We start from the raw sequence: 12,065 nt of genomic DNA, 5'->3' as shown, positions 1-12,065 counted from the left end.
TTTAAGTTGTGTTGGGGGTGTCTTTTAGGATGTGGCGGGATGCTGTTCAAGGTGATGCTGCATGGCTTCAACTGCTGCTCTTTCTGGAAGCCTTGCATACCATGTTGGGGAGCTTTTTGCTGTGCCAGCTCTGTGCCTATTGGGCTTACTTTGGGGGGGCTGGACAGAGGGAAGACTTGTCATTGATACATTAACTTAGAAGAGCACAGGACTTTTATTTTAGCACAGGACTTTTTAAGTCTCAAGGTGTTCTGGGATTAGTTCTGAGCAGGAGTTCCTGGCTTTAGAGGCTCACAGTGAGTCCACTTTCTGTTTTGTAAAATGGAAAAAGTGACACCTGCCTTTGCCACTTGGTTAAGTCACTGAGATCATGTGCGTGAAAGATGTAAAACAGTATGCTTCTTTATATGTAAGGTGGCATTATTACTCAAGCTGGTGGAAGGCAGCATATTTCCTACAGTTGCTCTTAAAAGCCTTACATGCCTGCAGAGTTGCCATTTAGTTTATTGCCTTAGCTACGCAGGGTTTGGGGGTGTGATTGTATACGGTAGGCTTTGGGAGAAATGATTGTTATATTTAATATTAAATGATGTCCTTGAGAAGCTCATAAATTGTAATGTAATCCTGTTTTAATTGTGTTGGACATGTTTCCCACTACAATACCTTAAATAACCCCAAATGTTTGGCTTTTTAAAGTCCTAATCCACTTGGACAATAAAAGTTGCATGTTTTGCTGTATGGATGTTTTCTGCCATTCCTATCCCTGCATCGGTGGAGTATTCCTAGGGGGTATAACAGATATGATTGCCAGGCTTCACAACCATTTGAGCTTTGCTTGATAGCAGGTAGGAATTTGAAACAAAGAAAATTTCTGCTATAGGAAGACAATGATTCATGCAATTAGCAAGAAAACAAATCACCAGTTTGATTTCTAGGACAGTTCAAGCAGAATTTGTACTACTAGATTGTAAATTTTAAGCATCTAATTTTCTGATTTAGAAGTTGTAGTATGATTGAAAAATTGGGGAAAGTTTGTATTGTAAGGTGTAAAAGCAGGATTTACTGTAATTACATACAATTTTAAAGAAAAAGTAGAAAGAAAACCGAAAGATAGTGGTTGGATTTATGAGGTTTGTTTTTAACTTTTTTCCCCACTGTTTTATACATAAAAATTGTCCAGTCAGGTTAGAGGGGAAAACTTGCGTAAATTATTTAATTGCTATATTTTCCCCTTCCTGGGCTGTTCACGTGGCTTCTTCCTAAGGGGAAAACCTTGTTCTTTGTCACATAAATCTTGCAGGGGTCTTCAAACTGTGACCACATGAGGCGGTGTGATTGTATTTGTTCCTTTTTTTTTTTTAATTCAAAATAAGATACGTGCAGTGTGCATAGTAATTTGTTCATAGGTGTTTTTTTTTAGACTATAGTCCGGCCCTCCAATGGTCTGAGGGACAGTGAACTGGCCCCCTGTTTAAAAAGTTTGAGGACCCCTGGTCTAGAGTAACTCTAGAGTAACGGCAGGTTAGTAGCTAACAATGTGTAGAGATAGTGTGGAAGGAAAATACAATTAAGTCCTCAATGTGTTAATAAAATTAACAAAAGAAAAAATATTTTCAAAAATAATCCAACATGGGTTATTATCACCTGAGTTATGACCTTACTGTATGCTAATGCCTTATTGTGTGTCCTTATAGAGACTGGGCCAAAGAGCCAATTAGAATTATTTGGCACTTAGAGGGTATGATGGCTGTTTTTCCTGCTAGTAGGTTAAACCAGTTTGTGTTGCTGGGCTGAGGACTGTTGACTCCCTTCCAGGTGCCTTGGAAATAACTCCAGTGTTAATCTTAATAACATACTTTGTTCCAAAGGTTATTTAAACTTCTCTCCTTCAGTAAGAGAAAATCTTTTGGAGTATATATAACCAGTGTCTATTATAATTCAAAATGGAACTTCTTTCCCATTGGGAAAGTCATGTCAAAATTAGTCAATTAAAACATTTCGTAAAGGCTAAACTGCAGTATTTTTAATCTAGTGCTTTGTCCTCAATCATAGTGGTTCAAGGATTCAGACCTGTGCCTTGTTCTCATCTTGATGTTAGTGTTCCAAGTCACCCTCAGGATTGCAGTAGCAGCTCTCCTAACCACCTTTGACCTACCCTACCTGCTTGCTCTGTTGGCTGCAAAAAATCCTGGCTGATACCCAAGCATTGAAGCTCTGGGCCACTGGGCAACTCTGGGGTGTGCCTCTGTCCCCTTTGGCTCCCACCCAGAAGTCTTGCCAATTGTCAATTGTTTGTTCTTAAATCTGGTTATTCCAGTTGGGCTTATTATTGTAATTACAGTTAAATATTATGTCAACCTTGAAAGGAGTGTGAAAAGAGTTGGTTTTAAGTTGAATGTTTTGGGAAGACTTGATAGTTACTAAAAAATAAGGTGTTAAATTAGATGTAGGCCAGAATTTTACATATATTTTGGGGGAATATAGGTAAGGACTGCTTACACATCACTGCTTAGCAAGTGATTTCATTCCTTTTTAAGAACCAAACTTCAGTTATGCCCAAACCTCTTCACTAAGAAACCCAAAAGCATGGTATGGAACTGGAACCATGGCACTCTCAAAGAAGACCTAAACTCAGAAATAAGATCATGGCCTTGTATCAAAGAAATTGCAATTAAAAGTAAAATTTGTGTATTTTAAGTTAAAATGTTTTAAGGAATGTGTGTGTATGTGTGTGTGTATTTTTTTAAATGGTTTCTTGCCTGACAAACTCGTTTCCATCAACTGATGCTACTTCTCATTCTTATACACCTTCCCTCTGTATTTAGCTTTACTCTGTATATCTAATGCATGACATGTAGAATAGGTAAAATATAGATCAATTTAGAGTGGTCCTACTGAGTGGTTTGTATTACTTTTGGATTTAAAAAATAATTGTGCCATTCACTGAATAGCAGGGGACAGAAGGATTAGTGATTTTCCACCTAATTTTTGGAGTTCAGAGGCTTGTATCTTATAATCCGGCAACTTTAATTATGTTGTTTTATTAGATATTAATGGAGGTCTGCTTCATTTCAAATCCTTGAGCCTACCTGTTAATGAAAATGAGACAAATTGAATCACAGTTTCTTAGTTGGAATCAATTACCTTCTGTTTCTTTACATTTCCCAGATAACTGTACTCTTTATTACTGTGACACCCCAGTACAAACCTCAGGTGCTTTTCCTGGTCCCACATTTTATTTTTCTGGTTTCATTTGTCCATAAACCCTCATGATTACAGACTTCTTTTATTCCAGGAGATAGGAGCTTTGAGTTTGGTTTTCTAACACTGTGATATCTACTTTTTTGTAGACAATTTTTTTCTCATTATGGGACTTCAGTCAATCCTATAGTCTTCTGAAAGCCTCAGACTTTTTAATGAGGGTTTTTCCCATTCAGTTCTGATTCAGAATAAAACCATTAAAAGTGGAGCTGACCCATCTTTTGTTCTTGGTGGAGTAATTGTGCTTGTGTCCAAGACTTCCTGTTACTTTCATGTCTTGCTGGCGGCTTTTATCTTGTTCTCTTGGAGTCAGGATGTCTGGAATAGGAAAGAACCCATGTTTTCCAGATGCAGATATCCAAGAGGGCAAAGTCTTGGTCATACCCGAGTGAACAGCCAGAGCTTAACTGCAATGTTGGGGTTTCTTTCCTGTTCCACCGTTTGTCTTGCCACAGATTGCACTCTTGTGAGAATGCTGCCCACATCTCCAGAGGCTCTCTTTGCCTTTTGAAGAGAAAATTCAGAAGAGCTAGGATTATAGAACATGCTTCCAGATGGCCATACAATACCCACCTCTCTTGAAAGCATTGTGAAGTCAATTCTGAAATAACCACGTATATTTGTCGCTTCCATAGTGAGTTTGCATGAGTAATGGGATTGAGAGTCCATTTTACAGACGTGAAAACCTAGGCAAATAGACTGATCAGATAAAGGATGTAATCCCTGCTCACTTTTTAGTTCAGATGAAATAGAGGTTAAATGATTAGGCTGGGCATGGTGGCTCAGGCCTGTAATCCTAGCACTTTGGGAGGCCTCGGCAGGCGGATTGCTTGAGCTCAGAAGTTCAAGATCAGCCTCAGCAAGAACGAGACTCCCGTCTCTAAAAAAAAATAGTTGGGTGTTGTGGCAGACACCTGTAGTCCCAACTATTTGGAAGGCTGAGGCAAGAGGATCACTTGAGACCAGGAGTTTGAGGTTGCTGTGATCTATGATGTGGCAGCACTTAGGGTGACAAAGACTCTGTCTCAAAAAAAAAAAAAAAAAGTAAAATGATCAAAGTAGCCTCTCCCCAAAGGGGAGGAGGTAAAGTCATACATGAAAGGGGCTCTTGGCAGCCTTTGGAAAGGTTTTTTACTTGAGAAAGTTGAGGAAGTGAAGGCAGTTTTTTATTATTTTTTTTTTGTCGGTTTCCAAGAACCAAGAGTGTGTGTCTCAAGTCCATGTTTATGTTCATAGTTCTTCCTTCTATTTTTTTTTTTTTTTTAAGAGAGTCTCACTTTGTCGCTCTCAGTACAGTGCTATGGCATCACAGCTCACAGCAACCTCCAGCTTTTGGGCTTAGGTGATTCTCTTGCCTTATGTAGCTAGGACTACAGGTGCCCGCCATAACAGCTGTTTTTGTTTTTTTTTTTTTTTCATTTATTTTTATTTATTTTTTGTTTTTTCACCCGGTTATTGTTTTTATTGCAGTTTGGCCGGGGCGGGGTTCAAACCTGCCACCCTCGGTATGTGGGGCCAGTGCCCTACTCACTGAGCCACAGGCACTGCCCAATGTTCATAGTTTTTTTTTGTTTTTGGTAGAGACAGAGTCTCACTGTACCGCCCTCGGGTAGAGTGCCATGACATCACACGGCTCACAGCAACCTCTAACTCTTGGGCTTACGCGATTCTCTTGCCTCAGCCTCCCAAGCAGCTGGGACTACAGGCGCCCGCCACAATGCCCGGCTATTTTTTTTGTTGCAGTTTGGCCGGGGCTGCGTTTGAACCCACCACCCTCGGCATATGGGGCCAGTGCCCTACTCACTGAGCCACAGGTGCCGCCCATGTTCATAGTTTTTTAAGCGCCACCTGGTGGAGCTGCCCTGCCCCCTTATCCCCAGCTGCCTTCTCCTTGAGTCATCTTTGGAAGGCAAGCTGAGAATTCCTTGGTAACGGATGGTTTGTGCCCTGTATTTTTACAGGTGTCTCCATCACATTCTTGGGTGCACCTGAGGGCCAGCGTGCAGAAAGTTCTCCGTGCTTCCAGAAAGCAGTCCGATTTTCCCAGGGCTTTGACAGATTGGCCTCAGTACTTTTTCTTGCGCTTGTATTGTTGCCCCTGACTTTGTGGCTTATGCAACTATGGGCCTCTGGGGAAATCATTTTGTCCTCAGTCCTCACCAGGGGCTGGGCCATCCATTAAACAAAGGCTGTCCAGATGTGTTAATGAGGCAGCGTGAGTAATGAGAACATTATACATAATTACTCACATAATCATAGTATGTATGGGGGTATTCGAGAAAGAGGAACCCTACTGGTGAAGTTCATAAGAGCTGGTGCTGCCTGAAAGGCCTCAATTGGATTTTAAGTTTTAATTTTGGAAGTCTGTCAAGCTTCACCACCTATGAAGAGGAAGGCCAGTGAACATTGAAACATCAACTGCAGTGTTTTATTACCATGAATCCTAGAAGGTTAACAGAATGCAAAGCCACAATTTTGCCCCTCTTGAACTCCCAATGTGGTGCTGCTTGCACACACATTGTGCCTTAAAGTACAACAGTTCTATGCAGCAGTATTTTTTTCAGGGAAGGCATGGGAGGGATGGGTGGTATGTGTCTGTTGTCTACTAGGAGATCCTCTCATTCTTAGGACAGCAGCCCAAATACCTTTTGTGATTGAATTGTCCAGGAGAATATGGAAGACCTTTTGGCACCAGCTTTATTGGTTGAACTCTTAAAGTCTGGGTGATACTTTCTCTTATTACTTTCTAACTGCCATTCTGGTGCAGGCTTGGTCTACAGTTCTACAGTGATTGAGTGTGTTATCTCTTGGTGCTCATTTCTGCCAGCTGTTAAAGTATTTGGTGCCTGTGGGGGCAGAAACAGGTGCCAGAAGGAAATGAGAAGGGATTACAAGTGAGCATGTGTTTCTTGCATTTATTCCTTCCAGAGGTTTGCAGAAGGGGGCTGAATAATGAATGCTTATTTTATTTTTTTAAAGCTTTTTAAAAATTTATAACAGACTGAAGTGCAGTGGTGCCCTGGCATCCTAGTCATCCTAGTTTGCTATAACCTTGAACTCCTGGGCTCAAGGAATTCTCCTGTTTCAGCCTCCCCAGAAGCTGGGACTATAGGCATGTACCACCACATCTGGGTAATTCATCTATTTTTTTTTTTTTTTTTGTAGAGATGAGGTCTCACTCTTCCTTGGGCTGGTCGTCAACTCTTGGTGTCAAGCAATCCTCCCAAAGTGTAGGATTATAGGCATGAGCCACCACGCTTGGTTAGTGCTTATTCTTTTTAGCAGTAGAGTTGTTGCTGTGTGTATGTGCCTTAATACTAGTACTATATGGACTTTAGTAATGAGATGCCTCAAATTTGGAAAACGTGTTCTATGCACTTAACAGGCTTGTTGCTGAGAGAGCCAGGGACATTTTTTTTTTTTTTTTGTAGAGACAGAGTCTCACTGTACCGCCCTCGGGTAGAGTGCCGTGGCGTCACACGGCTCACAGCAACCTCTAACTCCTGGGCTTCCGCGATTCTCTTGCCTCAGCCTCCCTAGTAGCTGGGACTACAGGCGCCCGCCACAACGCCCGGCTATTTTTTTTTGTTGTTGCAGTTTGACCGGGGCTGGGTTTGAACCTGCCACCCTCGGCATGTGGGGCCGGCACCCTACTCGCTGAGCCACAGGCGCCGCCCGAGCCAGGGACATTTTTGATGTGAAAGCACTTTGTAAACTGCATACTCGTGCACAAATACTCAAGGTATTATTACACAGTTGGAAATCACCAACCTGGAGATATCAGTTCTGCCAATAGCCTTCCTAGCTGACTCAGAAATAATGAATCAAATGAATTCTGCACTTTGATTCTTTTTTTTTTGTTTCTTCGAGACTAGAGTCTCACTTTGTCACCCTTGGTAGAGTGCCGTGGCCTCACAGGTTGTGGTGTCACAGCTCACAACAACCTCCAGCTCTTGGGCTTAGGTGATTCTCTTGCCTCAGTCTCCTGAGTATCTGGGACTGTAGGCACCTGCCACAACGCCCGGGTCTGGGCGTTGAACCTGCCACCCTCAGTATATGAGGCCAGTACCCTACTCACTGAGCCACAGGTGCTGCCCCTGCACTTTGACTCTTAAAATACCAAGTGAATAGCAAGTAACAAATTCACTTGGGGATATAGAATAAGGCTTTGAAGATTAGAAGGTGATGTAATCACCACCCACTCACTCCTATCCGCCATCCTGTGTGGGTTGTATTTTCTCTATCGACCAACGCTTGAGTCATGAACACGCCTGGGTGGTAAATTGGAGGGATAGGTTGAAGATTAAGATTAGAGTGGCACTGAATCTGTATACTAAGATGTTTAGCCAAAGAAGGAATAGTCCTTGAAATTGAAAATCACATCGCTGCCTGTGGCCTTGAGGATCAAATTTAAACCAAGTTTATTCTTGGCACAGCATGAAAAGCTCTTCCTCTACCCTGGGCTCATCTTGCCACCCATCCACTTCACACATCCTAGGCTTTAGCTGAGTCCAGTGGGTTGCTTTTTTTTTTTTTTTGCCTTTGCACGACCCAGGTCTTCAACTGGTGCTCAGTGAATGGGTTGCCTGAGGAGCCCAGCACATCGCCTGACCTGACCTGGGCTGGGCTCAAACCTACCAGCCTTGGTGTATTTGGCTGGCACTGTAACCACTATGCTATGTGCGCTGAGCCATAACCAGTATTTTGGACACTTTAAATTTTATAGTTGAGAATTTATTTTATTTTATTTTTTATTTTTTTGGAGACAGAGGCTCAAGCTGTTGTCCTGGGTAGAGTGCTATGACATCATAGCTCACAGCAACCTCCAACTCGGGCTCAAGCAATCCTCTTGCCTCAGTTTTTCAGCTTTTAGAGACAGGGTCTTCATTTTGCTCAGGACCCACTTTGGCCTCCCAGAGTGCTAGGATTACAGGTGGGAGCCACTTCGCCTGGTCTTTGCTGAGAGTTCTTGAGGTGTTTACTACTGTTGTTAAGTGACTTGCTTGAGTTGCACTTTTTTTTTTTATAATTTTTGAGGCATGTGTCTCATACTGTTACCCTGTCTGGAGTGCAGTGGCCGTCATTATTGTTGACTGAAAACTTCACCTCTTGGGCTCAGGCCATCCTCCTGCCTCAGCCCAGCCAGAGAGTAGCTGGGACTACTACTTGGATATCCAACACCGCAGTTAAGCCAAACAGACCTTAAAAACTCAGCATGTGGCCCATGGGTGGTTGCAGGTTGGACATCCCTGCTTTACCTGTATCTTCCTGCACTTAGCTCCAAGTTCTTCAGTGTGAAATTACTGACTCAGGAATGCCAGTATTATGTTTTGATCTCTTCCTACCACTTTGCTTTCATGGAGTGAGGCTACACTAATTTACAGTCCCACAGGTCATACGAATTAAGCCAGTGGGCTTGTTTGTTTGCTGGCTTTTAAAAACCAACATAGGCATTTGTAACCATAGTAAAGATGTCAGTTGAGTTTTAAGTTTCTGTTTTCTTCCGTGTCCTCTCCTAGGGCATTTAGAACTAAATGAGGTAAGATATGTGAAAGCACTTTGTAAAACAAAATTGCTCTAAGAACACAATGTATTATTAGTCACAACAGCTCTAGGAGTGAAGGGAAGGGGAGAGCCTGTGTAATTGCACTATTCTTTTTTTGAGTGAGACTCTGTCTCACTCCGTCACTCTGGGGTTGAGTACTGTGGCGTAATAGCTCACAGCAACCTCAAAGTCTTGGGCTCAAATGACCCTCAGCCTCCCAAGTAGCTGGGCCCACCACCACAGCTGGCTGTTTTTTGTATTTTTAGAAGAGATGGGGTCTTGCTCTTGCTCAGGCTGGCCTTGAACTCTCCTGAGCTCAAGCAATTCACCCACCTCAGCATCCCAAAGTGCTAGGAATATAGGCATGAGCTACTGTGCTGCCCTTACAATTATATTTTTTGTATTTATGAAGTGCGTTTGGGTGAAGGTATGCAGATACTTAAGTAATAAAGATGACCCAGAATCACATTTTTTTTTTTTTGCCTGTGATTTCAGCCTTCTTTGTATGGTGGGCTTTATATAGTTGCAAAGATTCTTTTTGTGATTCAGTTAAAACAGCTGGTAATTTTTTCATTGCTTACCATGTTCTGGCACTGTTAACTGTCTGAAAATACGACTTTGCTCTTGTCCTAAGAGCACTTGGAGTTTAGTTGCAGTAGGGATGCAAAACATTTTGAGAAAGAGAGCACTGGCTTTAGAGGCAGACTGAAGTTGAGGTCCTGGCTCTTTGTACCTAACTGGTGATTTTGGGTACATCACATAACCTCAGGTCTTAGTTTTATATATGAAATAGGGGAGAATTATACCTTCATTATTACCAAGATCATTTTGGGGGAGGCAAAATCAAATTTTAATGTGAGAACTATTTTATAAATATCTAGACCATGTTATTTTGATAAGTCCTACAGGTCTTTGTGGCTGTAATTCTTAAGTGCAAGTTTGCAGAGAAAACATTGTTTCTGGGCCGCTTTTTGGTGATTATAGTATATTGAGATCCTCTGAAGAAGAGGATAGAAATTAAAATGATATGGTTATTTAGCACTTTTTCTTCTCATCAAGGCTTGCTTGTCTTATGGAAAATGCAGTATTTAGCTCTTTACATCCAGACACTTTTCTATTAATGGGATTTCTCTCTCCCTTCTAATTTGAGAAGATAAGAGTAGTGTCACAGTGGGGCTAAGAGGCAGCATTACTTTTTATGTTTAAGAGCATACTTTTGAATGAACTATTGTACCTGCCCTTTTTCATTGTCCTGTTGAGATGTCCCATTAGAGATGAGGTGGAACCCAATGTTTATTGGTTTTGCCCAAATTGCCTCCTTTTCCATTCTTACACTCCCCAGTACACTTAAACTCTATTTGTTCTATTTTTAGCTTGTAATAATGTCTTGATGTTAGAGGATGAAAGAACTCAGGTGGCTAAGGAAGGCATTTTATAAGGAGTCACAGTCTGGAGTTTCAAATTGCTAGCACATGTTTTTCATCTGCTTTGAAGGGCTTTAGTTATCTTGTCTTGCCCTTCCATAGCTGTGATGCCACCAAACTGGGTCCTCCATGTGTTACATGACTTCTTTTCTTTTTTTTTTTTTTTTGTAGTTTTGGGCCAGGGCTGGATTTGAACCCGCCACCTCCGGCATATGGGACCGGCGCCCTACTCCTTGAGCCACAGGCGCCACCCTACATGACTTCTTTTCAAACTGATGATTGTCAGTGGCATAGGCCCACTGTTTGTGATAGATGTCCATAAACTTTTGAAGATCATGAAATGTTTGGTAGGGTGCCTTCCTGTGCATTTAGGAAAGGGGCTAGAGGGGGCATGGTGGAGAAGAAGGAAGCATGATCTTATTAAGGAGACTGGTTGGTTCTACTCACTCTTCAGCCTTTTTACTGGAGCTTCTCCCTGGTTACAATTTTTTTTTTTCCCCAGACAGTCACTCTGTTGCCTTGGGTAGAGTGCCATGGCATGATAGCTCAAAGCAACCTCAAACTCTTGGGTTACAGACTCCTCTAGCCTCAGCCTCTCAAGTAGCTGGGACTACAGGTGCCCACCATAATGCCCGGCTAGTTTTTCTGTTTTTAGTAGAAATGGGGTCTCTGCTCTTGCTCAGGCTGGTTTTGAATTCCTGAGCTCAGGATATCCACCCACCTCGGCCTCCCAGAGTGCTTAGGATTAGAGGCGTGAGCCACTGCGCCCAGTTCCTGGTTACAATTTTTGGAAGGAGGTTTATTTTAGATATTTATTTATATAGCAGTCCATTCCAAAAAGGAATGACAGTGAGCTGTCTGTCATTCTAGGAGCTTTGGTTTGACTAAAGCTCATTTTCTTTTCTTTTTTTTTTTTTTGTAGAGACAGAGTCTCACTGTACCGCCCTCGGGTAGAGTGCCGTGGCGTCACACGGCTCACAGCAACCTCTAACTCTTGGGCTTACGCGATTCTCTTGCCTCAGCCTCCCGAGCAGCTGGGACTACAGGCGCCCGCCACAACGCCCGGATATTTTTTTGTTGCGGGTTTGGCCGGGGCTGGGCCTGAACCCGCCACCCTCGGCATATGGGGCCGGCGCCCTACTCACTGAGCCACAGGCGCCGCCCTAAAGCTCATTTTCTAAATTGAAAAAGTGACAACCAGATTAAAATATGGATAGCAAGCAGTTGTTCTCAAAACAGCAGTATTTGGGCCATGTAGTTTTTGTGTTTGAACTTTGAAAACTTGACCGAAAACTTTAATTAAAAGCAAGTTCTGCTAAGTAGTATTGATATTGACACCCTGACAGAATTTTTAATCTGAAAGAATTTTAAAGATGTATTAAAGTAATCCCCAGTGATGATTACATCCTTCAGTGGCAGAGATCAGTTTCTATTTAAATGCCAATGCAGTTTGTCACTTTTCCACAGTGCAGGGAGGTGGAGGGGAAGTCTGGCTTTGATAATGAACTTCTGAACTTGAATTACTTTAGAGGGAGTGATTGGTGGATGTTACTGCATGATTCCATGTTCTGTCTCTTTAAAAATGTTTTCAAATACTCATTCGCTATTGTATACTCAAAACTCCTGTTAGGATTCCAAACCACTGTGGTTTAAATTTAGCTGGAATCTAAAAGATGGCTGGCAGAATGAAAGGAAACCTCCTTTAAATAAAGAACATATTTGGCTTGCCTGATTATCTCAGAGTCCAGGCTCTGGGCATATCTAAGCCATGGGCCAAGGCTCATAGTTGAAAAGGTTACTTGCTTCATTCTGCTGGACTTTCCACCCCCTTTGCT

The 12,065-nt window shown here is 42.2% G+C and overlaps 1 protein-coding gene across 2 annotated transcripts in view; it reads left to right on the top strand.

The window, feature by feature from the left end:
* The window catches only part of JARID2 (jumonji and AT-rich interaction domain containing 2), a 277,560-nt gene that overhangs the window by 3,527 nt on the left and 261,968 nt on the right, over window positions 1–12,065 (top strand). The gene's annotated exons all lie outside the window — the stretch shown is intronic.

Source organism: Nycticebus coucang, chromosome 9 (assembly GCF_027406575.1).
Source record: "Nycticebus coucang isolate mNycCou1 chromosome 9, mNycCou1.pri, whole genome shotgun sequence".
Lineage (NCBI taxonomy): Eukaryota > Metazoa > Chordata > Mammalia > Primates > Lorisidae > Nycticebus > Nycticebus coucang.
The sequence above is the reverse complement of the archived record's forward strand: the minus strand, read 5'-3'. Positions and strand labels throughout refer to the sequence as shown.